The sequence below is a fragment of the Rattus norvegicus genome, chromosome 20, assembly GCF_021556685.1.
Source record: "Rattus norvegicus strain SHRSP/BbbUtx chromosome 20, alternate assembly SHRSP_T2T, whole genome shotgun sequence".
NCBI lineage: Eukaryota > Metazoa > Chordata > Mammalia > Rodentia > Muridae > Rattus > Rattus norvegicus.
The window spans coordinates 48,543,320-48,563,274 of NC_141553.1; the positions used below are offsets into that span (position 1 = coordinate 48,543,320).

Sequence of the window (19,955 nt, forward strand, 5' to 3'; positions counted from 1 at the left end):
CATGCCGGGATAGCTGATGCTGTTAGAAACGAAGGGTGCTGCTTTCCCTGGGTAAAGGTTTTCTTTTCTTTTCTTTTCTTTTTTCTTTTTCTGTTTTCTCTCCTTTTTTTATTATTAGTTTTCTTTTCTTCAAGAGACTCACATTGCTCAACCTGGCCTGGAACTTCTGACCCCTGGGTCCTACTCTACTGCGTACTAGGATTACAAGTGTGAGCCTACCGTACTTGGCAGTGTGTGTTCATTTTTTTAAAAAGGTGTGTAAGTGTGTGTGTGTAAGTGCGTGTGTGTTTGTGTGTGTGCGTGTGTGTAAGTGCGTGTGTGTGTAAGTGCGTGTGTGTAAGTGGATGTGTGTTTGTGTGTGTGCGTGTGTGTGTAAATGCGTGTGTGTTTGTGTGTGTGTGTGTGTGTGTGTGTGTGTGAAGTTGGTTCCCTCTTTCAACATTTATGTGGGCTCTGTGGGTTGAACTCGGGCAGCACAGCCACACAGCAAGTTGTTTAACCTCCTGAGCCATCTTGCCATGCAAATGTGTGTTGAGATTTAAAAGGCTTTTTCTTCTCCAAAAAAGGTGATACGCCTCCCTGGAATTATCCTGTGCAGTTATATCCTTTATCTTCTGAACCTGATTCTCCTTCTCCTCAGGAAAGTGTAGGAAACTACTCAGTGAATTGAAGATTGCTTTCATGTGGTTTTAGCAGCAACAATCAGGACTTTGAAGCTTTGGCTTGGTATATGCAGTGGTTCTGTAAAAAAGCTGCATTTCTGATACAAGGTGTGCTTGTGGCTTCTCTAAACGTGAGCTGTGCCTGTGAGAAATCTGAAAAGTCCTCAGCCCATAATTTGCATTCCTCCTCTCAAAAGAAAACAAAAGTGCCTACAAAAATGAGTCAGGTTAAGACATGGGGGAAGGGCTGGAGAGATGGCTCAGAGGTTAAGAGCCCTGACTGCTTTTCCAGAGGTCCTGAGTTCAAATCCCAGCAACCACATGGTGGCTCACAGCCATCTGTAATGGGATCTGATGCCCTCTTCTGGTGTGTTTGAAGACAGTGTACTTATATATAATAAATAAATCTTAAAAAAAAAAAAGACATGGGGAAAAGCTCTCTGTGTAAACACAAATAAAAGGCGTTCGTAAATCTAAAGCAGTCCCGGCTTCCACACATCGGATGAGGCAATCACTAGACAAACTGCCAGTGCATCTGCACACTTCTGTAATCCTACCATCCAGGGGGCTGAGGCAGGAGGATCCTGAGATCCAGGCTAGCCGCTGTTTCACAGTGAGACCTTGTCTCAAAAGACAAGGTATTGTAACAATAACGGAGGGAGGAGGAGGAGGAGGTGAGGGAAAAAGGAAGGAAGGAGGGAAAGGAGGAGGAGGATGGGAGAATGGAGACAGGAGAGAGTTGAGGGGAGTGGGAGAGAAAGCAGGAGGAAAGGATGGAAGGAAGGAAAAAGCAAGAGGAGGGGAGAATGAGGAAGGATGCTCTGAAGTCCACGGAGACCAGAAGGTTCATCTGTGAGGTGAAAGCCTGCCTCTGTGAGCTGTTCCGTGTATCTCTGGATCTTACCCAAGAAAGATCCTGACCTTTCCATGCTCTGGTAATGTTGGCTAACGTCTGGAGGCATGACTGGTCGCCACCATCAAGTATCCATGGTGGTGCTGTAGAATATCCCACAATGCACAGTGCAGTACGTCACTACAGCAAATGTCAGGAGCTCACGGCGGGAGGAACCCTTCTCTAAAGAAAATACTATTCTTGTTTTGGTTTTGTTTTTGCCTTGCTCTGAAACTCTCAGGTGACCTTGGACTCACCATCCTCCCACGTGTTGTGGGGATAGAATTTGTTACTCTCTAAGGTCTCATGGTGTACGGGATTGTTACACACAGTAACAAAGGTAAAATTGGGATAGAATGAGGACCTTTAGGAAGGGAAGGGATGTTGGGCATCCACTGTCTTAGATCTGATGACTCACAGAAGAAAAGCACTTTGTAAGCTACATTGAGAGTTTTGTTTGCAAGTGGATAAGAAACGTTAACTGACAACAGAGAGATGTCAAAAATGAGCATGTTGGTATTTTTAACATTTGGGAATCTCGGAGCAGGGGGAAAGTGTGGGGCCAAAAGCCCTTGCGGCTCAAGTCTGAAAACCCCAGTTTGATCTCTGGAGCCTGAATCAGGCAGAAAAGGCTGACTCCACAAGTTGTCCTCTGACCTCCACACACACACCATTTTACACACGGGCCCCACTCTCCTTGTCATATAAACACTGAGATGATGATGATGATGATGATGATGATGATGATGATGATATAAAGTAACTTAAATATTTAGAATAAAGAGATGCTCTGTGAATCAAATTTTTCTTTTTTTCTTTCTTTCTTTCTTTTTTTTTTTTTTTTTCAGAGCTGGGGACCGAACCCAGGGCCTTGCGCTTGCTAGGCAAGTACTCTACCACTGAGCTAAATCCCCAACCCCTCAAATTTTTAATTAAGAAAAAATCCTTAGATTAATTAGGCTGGCTTTTAAAGCTAGGCATTGTGTCTCGTACCATCAACCCAAGTGTTCAGGATGTAGAGGCAGGATTGCAGCAGACAAGTCAGTGTGATCTACCTGGGGAGTTTAAGGCCAGCCAGGGCTACAGGAGAGAAGGGTGGTGTGTGTGTGTGTGTGTGTGTGTGTGTGTGTGTGTGTGTGTGTGTGTGTATGCAGAGGTCAGAGGGCATTCGGTGTCTTCCTCTATCTCTCTTGTCCTCACCTTTGAGATAAAGGACTACTATTGAATCTGAGGCTCATGGTTTTCAGTTAGGCTGGCCAGCCAGGAAGATCCTGGGATCTGTCTCTGACCCTGCTCCAAATTAGGCATCTGAGCTTGCTATGGTCTGCTTTAATGCTGGTGCTGGCATCTGAACTCTGGTCTTCCTGCTTTCAGAGCAAGAGCTCTACCCACTGAGCCATCTGTCCTGCACCAGCGATGGTGCCTTAGTATTGCTTGCTCAGTCCACACGTCACCATCACAGTCTACTGCTGAGGTTCACTGGCTTCCCGCTTCCTGTACATAGGCCATCTGCCCTGGGGCTGGGGGCTGGGGTGGCTGGTAGAGACCTTTCACCCCACATCTTGGGAGGCAGAGGCTGGCAGATCCCCGGGGAATTTGAGGCTAACCTGGTTTATACAGTGAGCTCCAGGAAAACCAGGGCGGTGTAGTAAGAGGGCGGTGTAGTAAGACCCTGGATCAGAAACAAGACACAAAGAAACAAAGAAACGAACAAAACAAACAGCTCAGTGGGCTCTTCTCTCTTGAGATTCCCAAAGTAAGAAATTTTGCATGGATCTTGATGAACCACATCAGAGCACAGATGTGCTCTGTGGGTGGGGTGGGAGTGGGGATGGGGGTGGGGTCTCTGGGGCAATTCACTTATAGATCACTTTTGAGAGATTCCAAATTTGCCCACCTGCTCTGTATTCCACAACTTTGCCTTCTGTGCCTGTGTGCCATAAAATGTCACATTGCTTGAACATCTGAGTTTTTGGACAGATATTAAAAATGTTTTTTTAATCCAGTCTTATGATTCCTTCATGTTTATAAAGAATGAATTAAAACACTAGCGCACATTCTAATGAATGTAAAATGTGGACCCGTTTTCTCACGGTAAACCTAATTAAACATAAAAAGTTTCCTAACTTTTAAACTAACATCAGGTTAATCATTTGGTAACCATGGGGCCAAATTTTAATGTCTGAGTCATTTTTAAAGACTAAAACCGGGTCATGAACTATCTGTAGGCCTGACACATGTTCTTGCTTGTAGCCGTAGATTGTGACCACCAGTTAACAGGAAAATTTGCTCTAAATTTTATCTAAAACTAAGAAACTTAATTTTTTTCTAATTGTGCAAGACTTTGAAAGAAAAATACTAAAAGATGGGTTTGTGTGAATGCATAAACATGAGGGGTAAATGAATTTGTCTGGGTTTGCAATCTTCAAGCCAAAAGCAAGATAAAATTAAAAATTGACTGAATGAAAAAAGTATTTTCCTAAGAAAGAATTGGGGATCTTATTCTATGAAAATACGAAATGATTTTACAAAAGAATACAAGTGAGCGAAGGAGGGGAGTGCACACCTGTGATCCCAGCATTCCGGAACCCAGGGTGGAGAATGGGGAGTTTCCATGTCAGCCTGAGTACACAGAAATCTAGGTCAGCATGTCAAGACACACACACACACACACACACACACACACACACACACACACACACACACACACGAACACACACACACTCCATATACACCACAATAATAATCTAGCATAGAAATGTTAAAATTGTTCATGTGACAAACTCTTAATGCCTACTTCAATGTGGTTGGAGTCTTACACAGCACAACGATTTAAAGACTCATCCCTGTTCCTGTGTGTACTGACACATGATCCCTCTTGCTATGTAGTTCAGGTGGGACTTCCTGCCTCAGCCTCCCAGAGCCGAGATGGGAGCCGAGTCACATGCTAGCACACTCAACACTTCCTTGCTCTTTACTGCCTGAGTAGCAAGCATCACACTGCAGGCTTCACAGTGTCTCTCCCCTGCTCACTGCTGATGGTCGCCTGGACTGTTCTGGCCTGGGGCTATCCTTATGAAAGCTGACCTGAAGGTGTGGGTCTCTGTGTGCAAAGGTTTTCATTCCCCTGAAGCACATGTGCAGGAGGGGACTTTCTGGGTCAAATGTCAGCGCCATCAGCACTTTGTGAGCAACTGTCAGATGTGTTCCCAAGTAGCAGCATGCATGGATGTCCCTTCTGCAAAGGGAGAGGCTCCAGGTTCTCTGTGGCCTTGCCAAAGCTGGGTACGTTTTGCTTAAGCGACCACACTCTGGTGTGGAGTGACCTGATTTTCACTCGCATCTCCCAGTGGTCACTGTGGATGGAACTTGGGCAGCATGGCCACATAGCAAGCTGTCTTACCTCCTGAGCCATCTTGCCGTCCCAACGTGTGTTGAGTTTTAAAAGGCTTTTTCTTCTCCAAAGAAGGTGATACGCCTTACTGTGCAGTTAAATCCTTTTACCTTTTGAACTTGATTCTTTTCCTCCTCAGGAAAGTGTAGGAAGTCATTCAGTGAATTTGAGATTGTGTTCGTGTAATTTTAGCACCAGAAATCAGGACTTTGAAGCTTTGGCTTGGTTTATACAATGGTTCTGTAAAGAGCTGCATTTCTGATATACGCACGAGTACACACACACACACACACACACACACACACACACACACACACACACACTTAATTTTTAAAAACACACCTGATAGTCTGTTAATAATGTTCTGTGAATTTACCACACCTTTGAACTTTCTTTCATGTTTATTCTTCTTTGGGTGTGTGTGTGTGTCTGTGTGTGTGTGTGTGTGTGTGTGTGTGTGTGTGTGTCTGTCTGTCTGTCTGTCTGCCTGTCTGTCGGCTCCCTCTTCCACTATATGAGTCAGATTGATTGAATTTAGGTTGTCTGGCCTGGTGGCGTCTCTCCAACCTTGAACTATTTTGTTTTGTTTGCCTTGTTTATTCACATTTTTCTCCCCAAATAGTGAATATTTTATGCTGCCTTTCCTTAAGTGAGCCCCACACTCAGACTATAACTTTTACAGTAACTTTCGCACCAAAATTATCCTAGAGTTTCCCCAACTGCTGTGAGGACCCACCAAGAGTCTCATACATACTCTGAAAGCAAAGAAGCTATAATTAGAAATGCTTGGTGACACTCCAGGGTTCTTTATTAGCTCAAACGTCCTGTGAAGGCACTGTTCTTACCATGTCATCAATACTAAGGGACCTTGAGAGTCAGAAGGAAAGTTTACTGTAAATTAATGCTGCATGAAGTGTATTAAAGTACATTCCAAATTATGTTTACCTAACAACCGTGAAGTTACAGTCATAGAGACGGATCCAGGCTGGGGTGAGTACCAGTGCCAAAGCACTTGCCTAGCATCTTCCAGGCCCTGGATTAAATCCTCACTAACACGCATGCGCGCACACACACTCAGATACACACCACACAATACTCTCTCTCTCACACACACACACACACGAATACACACACTCACATACCCACACACAGATACACAATCATACAATACTCTCTCACACACATACATTCGTACACATTCACACACTATCACACACTCCAACACACACACACACACACACACTCATACAGACACATTCATATACACATACCCCCACATGCATTCACTTCACACACACACACACACACTCATACACACATACCCGTACGTTGATTAATGTAATAACTATTAATGAGTAATTCTTATTGCTACAGGAAACACTTCAAATCAGAAGCACAGGACTTGAGTCCAGGCGCTCAGAACTAGCAGCGAGGATGTTGGTGGATGGAATGAAGTTACAAAAGTTCTCCTCTGAGTTAGAAAGAGCCTGAAGAATGGGAGAGACGCTTCCCAAGTACATACATCTGACAGCAAAGATCAAAATCTACAATGCACAGGGAACTGAAGAAAACAACACCAAAACAGAAAAGCCAGCTAAACCATTCCGTCCATAAATGAAGCAAGTGTATTGTACAAATACTTCTCAAGAAATGCTCAATGCCCGATATATATAAAAAACAGTCAAGCATCCTTAGCTCTCGGGAGAGTGCAAACCAAAACTGTATTCTTTGGGTATTTTTGCCCATTCTGTCTCACTTAGCTTTAACTGTCAACTTGATGAGCCCGAAGTCACCTGAGAAGAGAGTGTCAGCTGACCGCTGAGATCAGATTGGCTTGTGGGCGTGTCTGTGTGGGGACTCTCTTGATTATTAATTGATGTAGGAGTGGCCAGCCCACTGTGGGTGGTGCCATTCCCTGGTCAAGTGACCCTGAATCTACAAGGAAGCTAGTAGCTACACGTGAATCTCGAGTGAGCCAGCAAGATGGCTTTCCCCCTAGCTCCTGCTTGAGCTCGGCCCCTTCCCTCAACGGTGAACTTTAACCTGCAAGCATTGTCCAAATACCTTCCCCTCCTCTTAGTTGCTTTCAGCCAGAGTGTTTGGTTGCCACAGCAACAGAAAGGAACCTGGACACATCTCATCCTAGTCAGAATGCTTATGCTCAAGAAAATAACCCACGAAGAGGAAGGACCACTCCTCCCCACCAGAGGGAACACTGCTCAACTGCTAGTGGGAGTAGGAAGTGCAGCAGCCACCATGGAGGCTCATCCCTGAAGAAAAACCAAGCTATCCTAGAGTCTGGCTTACCACCCTGGGCATATCCTTGAAGTCAGCATAGCGTGTCCAACAACATAGCAGAGAGGCACTTACTCACCATGTCAGGACAGCACTGTTCACACAGCCAACTAGAGGGGCCAGCCTACATATGCACTAACATGTGTAAGGAAAGTGCGACACACACACACACATGCACACACACATGCACACACACATACACAGACACACACACGTGGGGGGAGATGAGATGAGAGAATTTCACTCACAACAGAGTCATAAGGCATGCAATTATGTCATTTTCAGGAAACACATGGAACTGGAGATCATCATGTTAAGTGACATGATGCCACTCAGAATGACTGTCATGCTTTCCTCTCAAATGTGAGATCTAGATTTGAACACACCACACACATGCATACACACACCACACACCCATACATACTGCATGCACACATACCACAGACACAGACACCACACAATACTCCCCACATGCACACATACCACACACACACTACACACACACCACACACAATGCACATAACTCACACGTCCCCCCACACACACTGCACACAAACACACCCCCATATGCACAAACACTATACACAAACATATGCCCCACATGCACAACCTCCCACACCCCACATACACACATATATACCACATACAAACACACACTTCCAACCACACACGTACACACACACACACACACACACACACTGGAAGACCAGAGAAGCTGTTTCTGATGTCAGTAAGGGATAGAAGCTGTAGCGATGTCTAAAGGGTAGATGCACTCACCAGCAAGGGGAAAAGACTAGCAGGCAAAGAGAAACAGCCCCTTCCCCACTACCTCATATCTGGGCTGCTGACCAGAAGAAGCTGCCACCAATGTGATGAGGGGGTCTCTCCTCAGCCAATCCTTCCAGAAGACCCCACACAGGCCCCCAAAGCCTTGTCTTTTAGTTGATTCCATGTCCAAAGAAGTCGACAATCAGTATTAACCACAACAGAAGATTTGGGGGAAGGAAGGGAAGTAGTAGTAGGAGGGGATAAGGGAATGCGGCATATAAAAAAATAGTGAGGGGTTGGGGATTTGGCTCAGTGGTAGAGCGCTTGCCTAGCAAGCGCAAGGCCCTGGGTTCGGTCCCCAGCTCCAAAAAAAAAAAAAAAAAAAAAAAGAATAAAAAAATAGTGAGATACATGTAGGAAAGCCATAGCCCATTAGTCTACATACTAAGAAAATATTTTGTACCTAGGTGGTAATCCATGCATTCAAAGAACCTGGAGATTCTGTTTTGTTTTGTGAAGTGTGTGTGTGTGTGTGTGTGTGTGTGTGTGTGTGTGTGTGTGTATGTTTGCAGATGTAATAGAGGCCAAAAGAGGACATACAAGTCCCTGGAGTTGCAGGAGAAGCAAGCACTTGTAAATCTGTGTATGTATGTATGTATGTATGTGTGTGTGTGTGTGTGTGTGTGTGTGTGTGTGTATGTATGTATGTATGTATTTGTATCCTTCTATCCATCTATATCTATCTATCTATCTGTCTGTCCGTCTGTCCGTCCATCTATCTATCCATCTATCTATCTTTGGTTTTTTGAGGCAGGGTTTCTCTATGTAGCCCTGGCTGTCCTGGAACTCATAGAGATCCTCCTGCCTCTGCTTCCTAAGTGCTGGGATTAAAGTCGTGTGCCAGTATTATGCAGCTTAAATTTATTTTTTAAAGTGTGTGTGCGTGTGCGTGTGCATGTGGAATCCCTTGAAAACAGAGAAGGCATTGGACCCTATGGAGCTGGGGCTACAAGCTGGTCTTGTTTGGGGGCAGTCCGCTCCCCCGGAGTGGGTGGGCCTGGGTGTTATCAGAAAGCAGGCTGGCCGAGCAAACTGAGAAGCAAGCCAGTAAGCAGCACCCTGTCATGGCCTCTGCACCAGCTCCTGCCTCCAGGTTCCCACCCTGACGTCCTTGGATGACAGACTACAGACTGGAAGATGAAATAAACCCTTTCCTGTCACAGTTTTTTATCACAGCGACAGAAACCCAAATACAGCACTGAATCCAGAGAATGGCCCAAGAGCTCTGTGCAGTAGGGAATCTGGAGGCAGAACTTGAGAGGCTGTGCTGACAGCAGCAGACGGACATTTGACTCCAGGGTTAGAAAAGAGTACAGCCCAGAGGATCAGAACAACCCCGTTTTACGGTGTAACACTCTTCACATTCTAAAATAAGGCCGGGCTTCCAGCTCCTCGAAGGTGACTTTTAAGTTCTTAGAATTCTCTGCTTGATAGGAGTGTTTCTGTTTTCCTGGGGCTTTTGGCTATGGCAGACAGCCTAAGCTAACAGTATGATTTATGGTGGGGACGTGGTTAGTAGCGGCTTGATCACTGGTGGGGCTGGGTACTTGAAGGTCACCCACACAGGCCATGAGCCAGGCCCATGTGACTGATGCACCAAGGTTTCCTGTTGGCAAAACTCAGAGGACACTATCAGAAGCACTGTGGGATGAGTGGAAGGCTGTTTTCGTGACTTCGCCGAAAACCAAAAACCCTAGAAGCTTGCACCTGACATCATCTCTGGCTGACCTGTGTGGCTTTGCGAGGGCGTGAGGTTGAGGTGGGTTTCCTACAGGAACTCTTCCTGCCTCTTCAGTCTCTAGAGTGCTGGGTTTGCACATGCGCGCACCACCGTGCCAGGCCCCTCACATGCTTTATCAGTTGCTGAGTTTGCTTTAATCTTTCCCTGTAAAACGCCATGAATGTGAGCATCAAGGTCCCTGACAGAAAGCAACTGTACCTGAAGATCCTCTTGGGGTAACACCTGAAACAAAATACTGCAAAATAACTCCGAAACGGCCACCTCGGTGGGCTCATTCCCCAAGTGAATGAATCCTTCCCTCTCTCTTGTCTCTCTACACACAGCATCCCAATCTGAAGATGTATGGCTATTTCACACACAGTAATTGTTTGAATCATTTTCTCCTGTGAAGGAAAGAGTAACTTTGCAGCTTTGGTAATTTTGTAGGATTTCTCTTTTCCTATTTTTTTTACATTTTTTTTTTTGGTTTTTTTTTTTTTTTTTTTTTTTTTCCCCGGAGCTGGGGACCGAACCCAGGGCCTTGCGCTTCCTAGGCAAGCGCTCTACCACTGAGCTAAATCCCCAACCCCTCTTTTCCTATTTTTAATTTGATAAATCTGTCCTTGGACTCCTTTACAAATCTCTGCACGTAAACTTTTCTTTAAATTATTTTGCTTGTCCGGCCTTTTGACACGCTGGGACATCATCATGCTGTCATCTAATAAAGTCTGTGACTGAGAACTATTTAAGTTACAATAGCCCTACCCACACACTAAAGTCACGCCTTTCTACTTGGAAGCTTGTTTTGGTTTTGAATGGCAACAGTCTCTGAAACTCGGGCGCTGAAGGCATGATCCCCGTTGTGGGATTACGAGCCTTCTCCTTCTCTGGTGTGTTTAAACACGTAGTCCCCCGCTTGGCAGCACTGTCTGGGATGCTGTAGACTCAAGGGCTCGGTCCTACTGAAGAAAGTTACACCACTAGGGGCGGGCTGTGAGCCTTCCGGCCAGGCCCACGCGCTCCCACTGGCCCTTCTTTCTCTGTTTCCCGATGTGGATTCGGAGGCTCAGTCAGCTTTCTGGTCCTGGTGCCACACCTTCCTGCCCTCATGGATCCCATTCCTCTGGTTCTGTGAGCCACAATAAACCCTTTCTCTCGAAGGATTTTCCTCAGGGGACACGGAGCCAGTCCCCAGTGCAGAGGTGCTCTGACTCCGTGGAGATAACCCTGGGTGGGTGTTGGCGCAGGGGGAAGGTTTTGTGGTAAAAGCGAGCTCTCTCTGCTTCCCAGTGGTCATAGCTGAGCTGCTGCTCTGTTGCCACAACCCCCAGTCCATACCATCCACCCCAGGGCCACGGTGACTGGGGCGAGGGAGCGCAGGCTGAAACTCTGCAACTCAGCCAGTGTGGATTTTCTGAGGTATTCTGTTACAGTGCTGGAAAACCGTCGCCAAGCTCATTCTGTAAAGGACAGAAGAACAAGGCCCTGTCTGGGGGGAAAAAAACAGTACCACAAAAGAGGTTCAAGGCCTGTCCTTGCTCTACGTGCTCTCAAGTTCATCGGCCAGAAGCCATCTATGCACAGAATAACGGGACACCTTTGAAAACAGTCAGTGCTTTGAGATTCCAGCCGCAACAGATAGCCCTTTCCAGGAAGAACTTCTCTGCTGGACGTCCTCGGCAATGCGTTTGCAGTTTGGCTCAGTTCCGGGAAAACTAAAGGCACTAATGGTCTTCTGCACATATCACATCTCTGAAAAATATTTTAAGGCCAGGAAAGAGCCCTTTGCTAAAAAAAGACAAAAAGCCCTAAGCGCTGGATAGGACTCTCAGGAGAAATTTAAATTTTAAGTGGGTTTGCAGTGTACCAACACGGCTTGTATTTTAAGGAACGCAAACAGCGATGAGCCCTGAAACGCTCTCGAGCCGCCAGGATATTTTTGGACAATTGCCCTGTAAACATCAGTCCTGTATTTCAGGCGAGGAATGATTCACATTCTGTACTTGCTCAGTAATAGGTTTTTCCAAGAAGTGCCCTACACTCCAGTGTACATTTAACTTTAGGGCAAACCAGCAGGAAACAGCACTCCCAAAGTTTTCTAGAGTCTGAGTTCACGTCAGCAGAATAAGTGTCCGGCCAACACTCTGTTGTCATTACTTATTTAGTTATTTATAGCTCTTTAGCTATGATCAGAAGGTCTATCTTATAACTCTCCTCTTATAGGCTAAGATCTCTTAAAAACACCTTTTAACGTGTTTGGTGTGTGCGCGTGTGCATGTGCGTGTGCGTGTGTCTGCGTGTGTGTGTGTGTGTGTGTGTGTGTGTGTGCGCCTGGCTTGGCTCTCTTATTCAACCGTGCAGGGGTTGAGCTCAGGTCACCAGGCGCAGTGGCAGGCACCTCTACCTGGTTAGCTGTGTCGCCAGCCTAGATCCCTATCGTTAACTATTTAAGCAACCTTAGCGTGACTAACTGCTTCCAAGGGGGTAGAGTTAGAGTGCACGTTTTCGGTCACTTCTCTACGGCGCTTCTTCCTGCCTCACCACAGCTCAGAACAAAGTCGGCGTGACCACAAAGAAACAGAAATCTAGAGCATGGAACCACAGCCACAGCATGAGGATGTCGAGTTAAAAGCCACAGAAACCCAAGCTCCCTCTCAGGAGAGAGATATGCATTTATATTCCAAGTAGGTAGGTTTCCCAGCAAAATGTCACGCCTGTCAGGACGGCTACATGGGTGCCGCTGCAGGCTTTACATAGGATGTTGCTGACTGTTGCTCTCGAGACAAATAGGGCTCCTCAGAGACAAACCTGAAGCCGTTTCAGACTGCAGACGGGCATAGCACAAGTCTCATCTCTTCAGGGATGATCAACCACTCCGCCCCCACCCACCCCGACCCCCACCCCACCTCCATCCCACCCGCACCCCCACCCCTTCCCCACCCCGACCCCCACCCCACCTCCATCCCACCCGCACCCCCACCCCTTCCCCACCCCGACCCCCACCCCACCTCCATCCCACCCGCACCCCCACCCCTTCCCCACTCCCACCCCCACTTGCACCCCATCCCCACCCCCACCCCCACCCCCACCCCCACAGAGGTCCACAGTAGGGGGAGGAATGAGATCACTTGAATGATTTGGGTTGAATTTATTTACTTGCCTACATTAGAAACTCAATCTTTCTCTGGTGTGGGTCAGCCAGTGTCTGAAAATCACATTATGAAAACCAAGAAATCCAAGGGTATTGGCTAAAACGGGCTTCCGTCTGTAAAAACACACCGAACAGAGTCACAATGGCACGTGCGTGCTAACCAATACACTGTCCCAGCCGTAGAAGAGATCTGGAAGCATTTAGTGGCTCTCAAACGCATCCTCACTGACTACTTATTGAGAGCTAGCTTCTACCTCTCCCAATATTCCGGGCTACATTTATATAGCTCAGGGATACAGCCTGCGGTTAGCATGTCCAAGGCCCGAGATTTGGCCTGCAACACTGTAAGAAAATTAAAACTATTCCCCCCTACTTACAAAGTTTCATAAACATTAGATACATCCCCCATGTCCGAAGTGCTGTGGTATCATTTAACATCTGGTTGTAACTCACCACAGTGATAACCCACCAGCGCGCTCGCGCGCGCGTGTGTGTGTCTGTGTGTGGTGTGTGAGTGTGTCTGTGTGTGTGAGGTGTGAGTGTGTCTGTGTGTGGTGTGTGTGTCTGTGTGTATGGTGTGTGTCTGTGTGGTGTGTGTGTCTGTGTGTATGGTGTGTGTGTGTGGTGTGTGTCTGTGTGTATGGTGTGTGTGGTGTGAGTGTGTCTGTGATTATGGTGTGTGAGTGTGTCTGTGGGTGTGATGTGTGTGTCTGTGTGGTGTGTGTGTGTGTGTGTGTGTGTGTGTGTGTGTGATTTGTAGTTTTAAACACAGACCTGTGCCAGTCAATGAAGTTCAAAGGTGAGGAAACTGACTTCAATGCATAAGGAAAGTTGTCAACCATTTGCATAATTCTGTGCAAGTCAGTAAGTGGCTTCTGGGATGTGCATTTTCTGTTTTTATCATCATCATCATCATCATCATCATCATCATCATCCTCTTCCTCCTCCTCCTCCTCCTCACCACCACCATCATTTTAAGACAGGGTTTCTCTGTGCAGCTCTGGCTGTCCGGAACTCACAGCGATCCACCTGCCTCTGCCTCCCAAGTGCTGGGTTTAAAGTGCCGCTATACATAGCCTATTTTTTTTTCCAGTTTTTAATCTGAGTCTTTAATGTTTGTCCCCAGTGTGCTCTCTCTAATGTCTCATGCCTTTATTTTCTTGTCATGTCTGCATTTGATACTGCTTAAGGGCTGGCCGTGGACATATTTGAAATACTAAACAAAACAGTGCCATCAATTACTAAGCCCGGTACGAGGGGGGACAGACTCTGGATCAGGAAAGGGGCAGGCGAGAACCATGCAGGCCAAGGTGGAGAATGGGAAATCACAGCAGGCAAAGCCCCGAGTACCCATAGCACTTCGAAGGCAAACTTGCTGAGGAGTGGCTCTGCCACCTGTCATCTACAGTCCCCTTCCTTTACCCCGGCTCTCGGAGTTGCCATCTCCACAGCCTCTAACGGTGTTTACTTCAGAATAGCATTTGCTAGCCGAACAAGTAAAATATAGCGATAGCCAATTAAAACACGCCTGGTTCCTGGTCTCTTCTTCAGAGAGGCATCCATCCATACAGTAAAGGAAGCCTCCTTCTGAGGGCCAATTGCCTGGGAAAGCCGTGCCAGCTCTGTCCCAAGCAAACAGCGTTGGGCTCTTCCTTGTCAGTGGCTATCTAAAATAGATCTCGAAGCTGACTCAGTGTCTGAAACCACAGCAGCCTGCTCGGGGTTTAGATAAGAGCACTAATGAGGTTATCGCATGCTCAGGAACTGTAACCCATTTATTTAGTTGCAAGATCTTAGTTGGCTTTGAGTCTGGAATCACGAAACACTACAGACGATAGGCGCTCCAGTGAGCTGCACGGTTGTGGGGTCAGACGAGGGCTGCAGAAAGCACAAGGAACGGAAAGTGGATCTGTTATTTCCAAGCTGATCTCCTTGAGGCCGGTAGGAGGGCAATTCCATAGCACAAGGCTCGCCTGGCCCGTGTGAGGCCTCAGGTTCAGTTCCCAGAACCATGAACACAGAACACAAAGCTGGGGGCTGGAGAGATGGCTCAGTGGTTGAGCACACTGGCTGTTTTTCCAGGGGACCCCAGTTCAGTTCTCAGCACCCACAGGTCAGCTCTCACCTGTTTAGCTCCATTTTTAGAGCGTCCGCTATCCTCTTTAGAGCACGGCAGGCACTGTACTTACACAGAAATACACACACATACACACACACACACACACACACACACACACACGCACAGGCAAAACACTCAGACACATAAACAACAACAACAACAACAAAACCAAAAAACAAACAAACAAACAAACAAACCAAAACCTACTTCCTATATGAGGCGGAGTCAAGGAGACAAAACATATCAGGTAATTCTTATTTCAGATCATTTGCTTTTGTGAAGATTAAAGCAGAGAAAACTTCAGTATTATGAGTATTAAGATTGGTCTAATAAAGCTGGGCAGTGGTGACACATGCCTTTAATCCCAGCACTCAGGGGGCAGAGGAAGGTGGGATCTCTGTGAATTCAAGGCCAGTCTGGTCTATAGAACGAGTTCCAGGACAGCCAGGGCTACAAAGAAAGCCTGCCTCAAAAAACAAAACAAATAAACAACAATAACAACAACAAAAAAAAACCCCAAACCAAACAACAACAAAAGGAGGTCTATTTGGGGCAATTATCAAGTTTGTCACCCTTTGTTTCTGAAAAACCAAATAACTTAGTCTTGTTTTGTTGGCTTTAGGGTGAGGAACTCCAACGAACTTGGTCTGGATGGGGCTCAGCTCAAAGCAGTAGCCTCCTGTAATCCCCAAAACGCCATGACCAAGCAAATGCCTGGTGTGAGGCCACTCTTGGGTCTAGCACTATGCTGGATGCCGCCTGGGGAGCAAAAAGAGAACCTTGCCCTCAGAGCTCAGCCTAGGCAAAGACAAAAATAATCAGTGAGCTCAAGGCTAGCCTGCGCTCCAGGAGACATTTCAACAAACAAACCAGGCACGCACTCAAGCATTCTGGGTACAGAGATGGAGAAAACACCTAGCAGAGACAACCAAACCAGATCTGGGAGGCGGTGGGTCGAGGTAAGAATAAGGGGGGCTTCTCACAGGGTAAACTGAGACTGGAAGACTGAAGGAAAGCTCAACACGCAAAATCCACACAAGTCTAGGCAGAGAATGGTCAAGGTTTCCACTTCGTTTGGCTGTAGTGGTGCATGCCTAGAGTACCACCAGCACCACAGAAGTGGAGGCAGGAGGACTCCCAGTTTGGGGCCAGCCCAGAGAGGCTGTGTGTGTGCGTAGCCTAACGCTTCTTTCCACAGAGTTAGATAGATTTCACTTTCACAGACTTAGTGGGTGTGGGCTCACTCACAGACTCAATTCCCGTTTGGTACCAGAAACTCTGAATGTCACAGGCAATTAAAGTGCCCAGTTAGAACTCCAACACTGCAATGATTATCATCTACGCACAGAGAGGTTTGCGAATACCTATTTAACCGTGTTAGCAGAAAACAGCAGAGAAGAAAGCTGTTCTGTTATTCATGCTCTGGGGCAGCTTTGTGACACTGTAAGACCGGTCGTTCCACAGTCTGCGTCTTAAGTTGAAAGGGTGGGTGACGGGAGATCAATTGGATGATCTACTACTCTGAAATGGTTGCGTCTAATTCTCCCCACACAATCAAATACGATAGGAGACTGGGAGAGGGATGCTAGTTCCCTGGAGACAGCAGGCAGGACCCTCTGAGGTGCTGGCTGGTCTGGATGCTACGGTAAGTCATTTTCAGGCGAGAGATGGTTATTTATTTATCTTCAGCTCATTTTAACAGAAGCAAAGGTGTCCGAGGAGAGCTTCCATCTCAGATGCTCTCTCAGAGAGGTCTGGGGTCCGCTGGCATAACCCGCAGGTCACCTCCGTGAAATGCTCTCAGTGGTTCAGCATTAGCGCATGCAGTAGAGCTTCAGGGAGTCGCTAGGGCGCCAGTCACTGCACACCAGTAACTCCAGCCGTGTGTATCTGCTGGCGGCGACAAACACCCTATCCTACGGAACTCGTCAGCCCCACCCTGGTAGGCCGGCTCACAGCGTTTAAGGCCAAATATGCATGGGAGACGGCTCAGTGGGCAGAGAGCTCAGACTGCTATCCGGACACCCACATCGACTGCTTCAGCTCCAGGTCTGATACTCGGACCTCCGTGGGCACTCACCCACACACGACGTCCACATATACATAGTTAGAAATACTAAATCGTCCTGAAAACTCAAACTCGTATTTAATCTTTTGATAGTTTTGCCACGACTTAAAAATGCTTCTTTCTATAAACTGGCTACGGTGGCACAAACTTTTAATCATAGGACTCAGGAAGGCTGGAGGATCATGAGTTCAAGGTCAGCTTGGGCTTTCTGTCAAGACACCAACTCAAACAAAATAAAACAGAAGTTTTTATGTTATAGTTAAGAAACTAAGAAAGCTACAACACATCTTTAAACTAAGAGCTGGGGCTACGGCCCGGTGGCAGAACATCTGCGACCCATGCCTGAGGCCTGTGTCCCACCCCCATCCTGGAACCCCCAAATGATTTTCCAAGCACACCGTTCCGGATAGTCTACAGTCTCTCTCACTTTAACCTCACAGCAGCCAGAGCGGATCCAGCTCTTACCAAGCAGAAATTACCACACTGCCAGTGACCGGCTCCAGCGCAGTTAATTCTGGACCCCAACCCCTCCAGCATTAGAAGACTCACAATACCTGCTGCTCCAAACACTGGAACCTTCTGGCTTCACGGTTTCGTGGAAGCTGAGGCTTGCCTTGGCTGGAGGGTTCAGATTCCCCTCCTCGCTCCTCTCACCCTCCCTCCCCCTCTCTCTAATTTCTAATTAAAGAGAACCCAAACCATTCTTTTTCATTGAAGGGGAAAAAAAATTAACGAAATCTTCCTGTTTCAGCAAGGAAGTTGCCCAGCAACTCCGACGCTGCCCCAGAAGATCCCCCCGGGCACAGCTTAGGCTCTGCCCACCCAGAGCCAGTGGCTTTGGCAGGCAGGTGACTGTGGAGGAAGATTTGTTTGTGTTAAGTAGTTACTGTGGAGTGACAAAACCATTCTTCACAGGCTGCTAGCAACTAAACGTCACCCTAACAACCAACGCTGACTCCGGAGTAACTTGTGTGTGATTATGTTGTTTCTGTAGTAACCTTTAGGAACCTGGGATCTGAAACAAGAAAAAGTCACTCCCACAGAGAAGCAGCAAATTAGAACACACAAACTCAGTCACTAAGAAGATATCCTCAGTTTTGACTTTAGCCCACGTACACTTGTCTTTTACTCTTTCCACCCTTCTTGAATGTGAAAGCATTTAGCGGCAGTTCTCAACCTGTGGGCTGCGACTCCCTTTCGTGGTGATTGCTTAACAGATGTCCCGCATATCAGATATTTACATTGTGATTCATAACAATAGCAGAATTAGTTATGATGTAGCGATGAGATAATTTTATGGTTGGGGATCACCACTAAAGGGTCACGGCATTAGGAAGGCTGAGAGCCACTGGTTTAGTTTTCCCTAACTGCTGACCCTCTGCTGGGCACTGTACTCCTTACAGAAGCCTAGTGAGACAAGACAGTAGAACCCTCATGTTACAGGGAAGCCCGAGGCTCTACGGCATTCTTGGCTTGTGCAGACAAGACTGAGGCTGAACCAGGTTTGTTCATAATCGCTCTGAAGCCTTAAATGTTTTTTTTTTTTAAACTATTGTATACTTTTATGAGATCACTCTCAATTCTTTTTTTTTTTTTTTTTTTTTTTGGAGCTGGGGACCAAACCCAGGGCCTTGCGCTCGCTAGGCAAGCGCTCTACCACTGAGCTAAATCCCCAACCCCCACTCTCAATTCTTAATTGAAACATCCCAATATTTATAATTAGCTAAACCTTTTGTATGGTAATTTGTTCTCCCAATTTTTTTTTTTTTTCTGTTTTTATTCTGCACTGGGAGTTGGGACCAGGTCAAACCCTTTACCAGAGTTAAAATCCAGCCCTCTGTTTCACACAAAAATGCTTTTGTTAGTAAGTGAATATGTGCAGACACTTTCCTAAGTGCTCAGGAAACAAAGGCACAAACATGGAAGGCTGAGTTAAGGCCCTGGTTGGATTTTTCCCCCCTCCTTTCTAAACTTAAATGACAGAGCTCGTGTTCCTGTGGAGTGAAACTGGAGAGATTACGGGAGGGCTTGGACAGAATTCACTGCGGCCATCTCCAAGGCCAGAGGCTGACACTGCTAAAACCAGAGGTGTGTTTGGGGGGGCGGGGCGCGACCTCCGCTCAGTTATGACAGTTCTAAATACCATCCCCTGTAGTAGACCACCCATGGGATGGGGCTTCTAACCTGGTACTTCCCACCATGAAGATGAGTCACATTTCCCCTCTTTTTGAGGTCCACAGTCACCGTTTCTGTTGCTCACACCTTTTGATATTTCCTAGGAAAATAGATTTTCTTAAAAATTGCTTTTCTTAGGCAGGGCGTGGCGACTCACACCTTCAATCCCAGCTCTCGGCAGGCAGAGCTCTGTGAGTTTCAGGCTGGCCAGGGCTGCCTATTGAGACCCTGTCTCAAATGCCTATGCAAAAAAAAAGTCTTTTCTGACAGTCAGGCGTGGCTGTACACACCTATGACTATAGCATGTGGCAAGTGTGGATGGGACCAGTTCACTTCAAGACCAATGGCTGCAGAGTAAGTGCTGGGCCAGCCTGGCCTCCTCTCTCAGGAAAGGAAAACAATGGCCTTCGGTTTGGTTTATTTTTGGAGCTGCTCTCTGGGATCCCGATCTGTTTACACACTTAGCCCGAGTGCTTCCCGCCCCGCTGTGAACTCGGGTGAACGAGACCCCAACTGACCCCTTGGAATTGGCCCATTTCGTGCACCTCTACCCTAATTTCAAGCTTTTCCCTTTCTTACAGATTTCTGTCAAGTTTCTATTTCAGTTGATGGCATCAAACTTTTTAGTTGTCCCAGAAGATTTCCACAGGC

At 46.8% G+C, this 19,955-nt stretch overlaps 1 protein-coding gene across 3 annotated transcripts in view; it reads right to left on the minus strand.

The window, feature by feature from the left end:
* Positions 1-18,006, minus strand: part of Ccdc162 (coiled-coil domain containing 162) — a 191,167-nt gene extending 173,161 nt beyond the window's left edge. For 2 of the 3 annotated variants that reach the window (XR_015645929.1, XM_087598713.1), the window contains exon 1: positions 17,684-18,005. The gene's annotated coding sequence lies outside the window, so the exon portion shown is untranslated. Of the gene's footprint in view, positions 1-17,683 lie in introns of all 3 variants that reach the window. The other variant, XM_087598712.1, reaches the window with a different exon arrangement.
* Between the last annotated feature and the right edge of the window lie 1,949 nt (positions 18,007-19,955).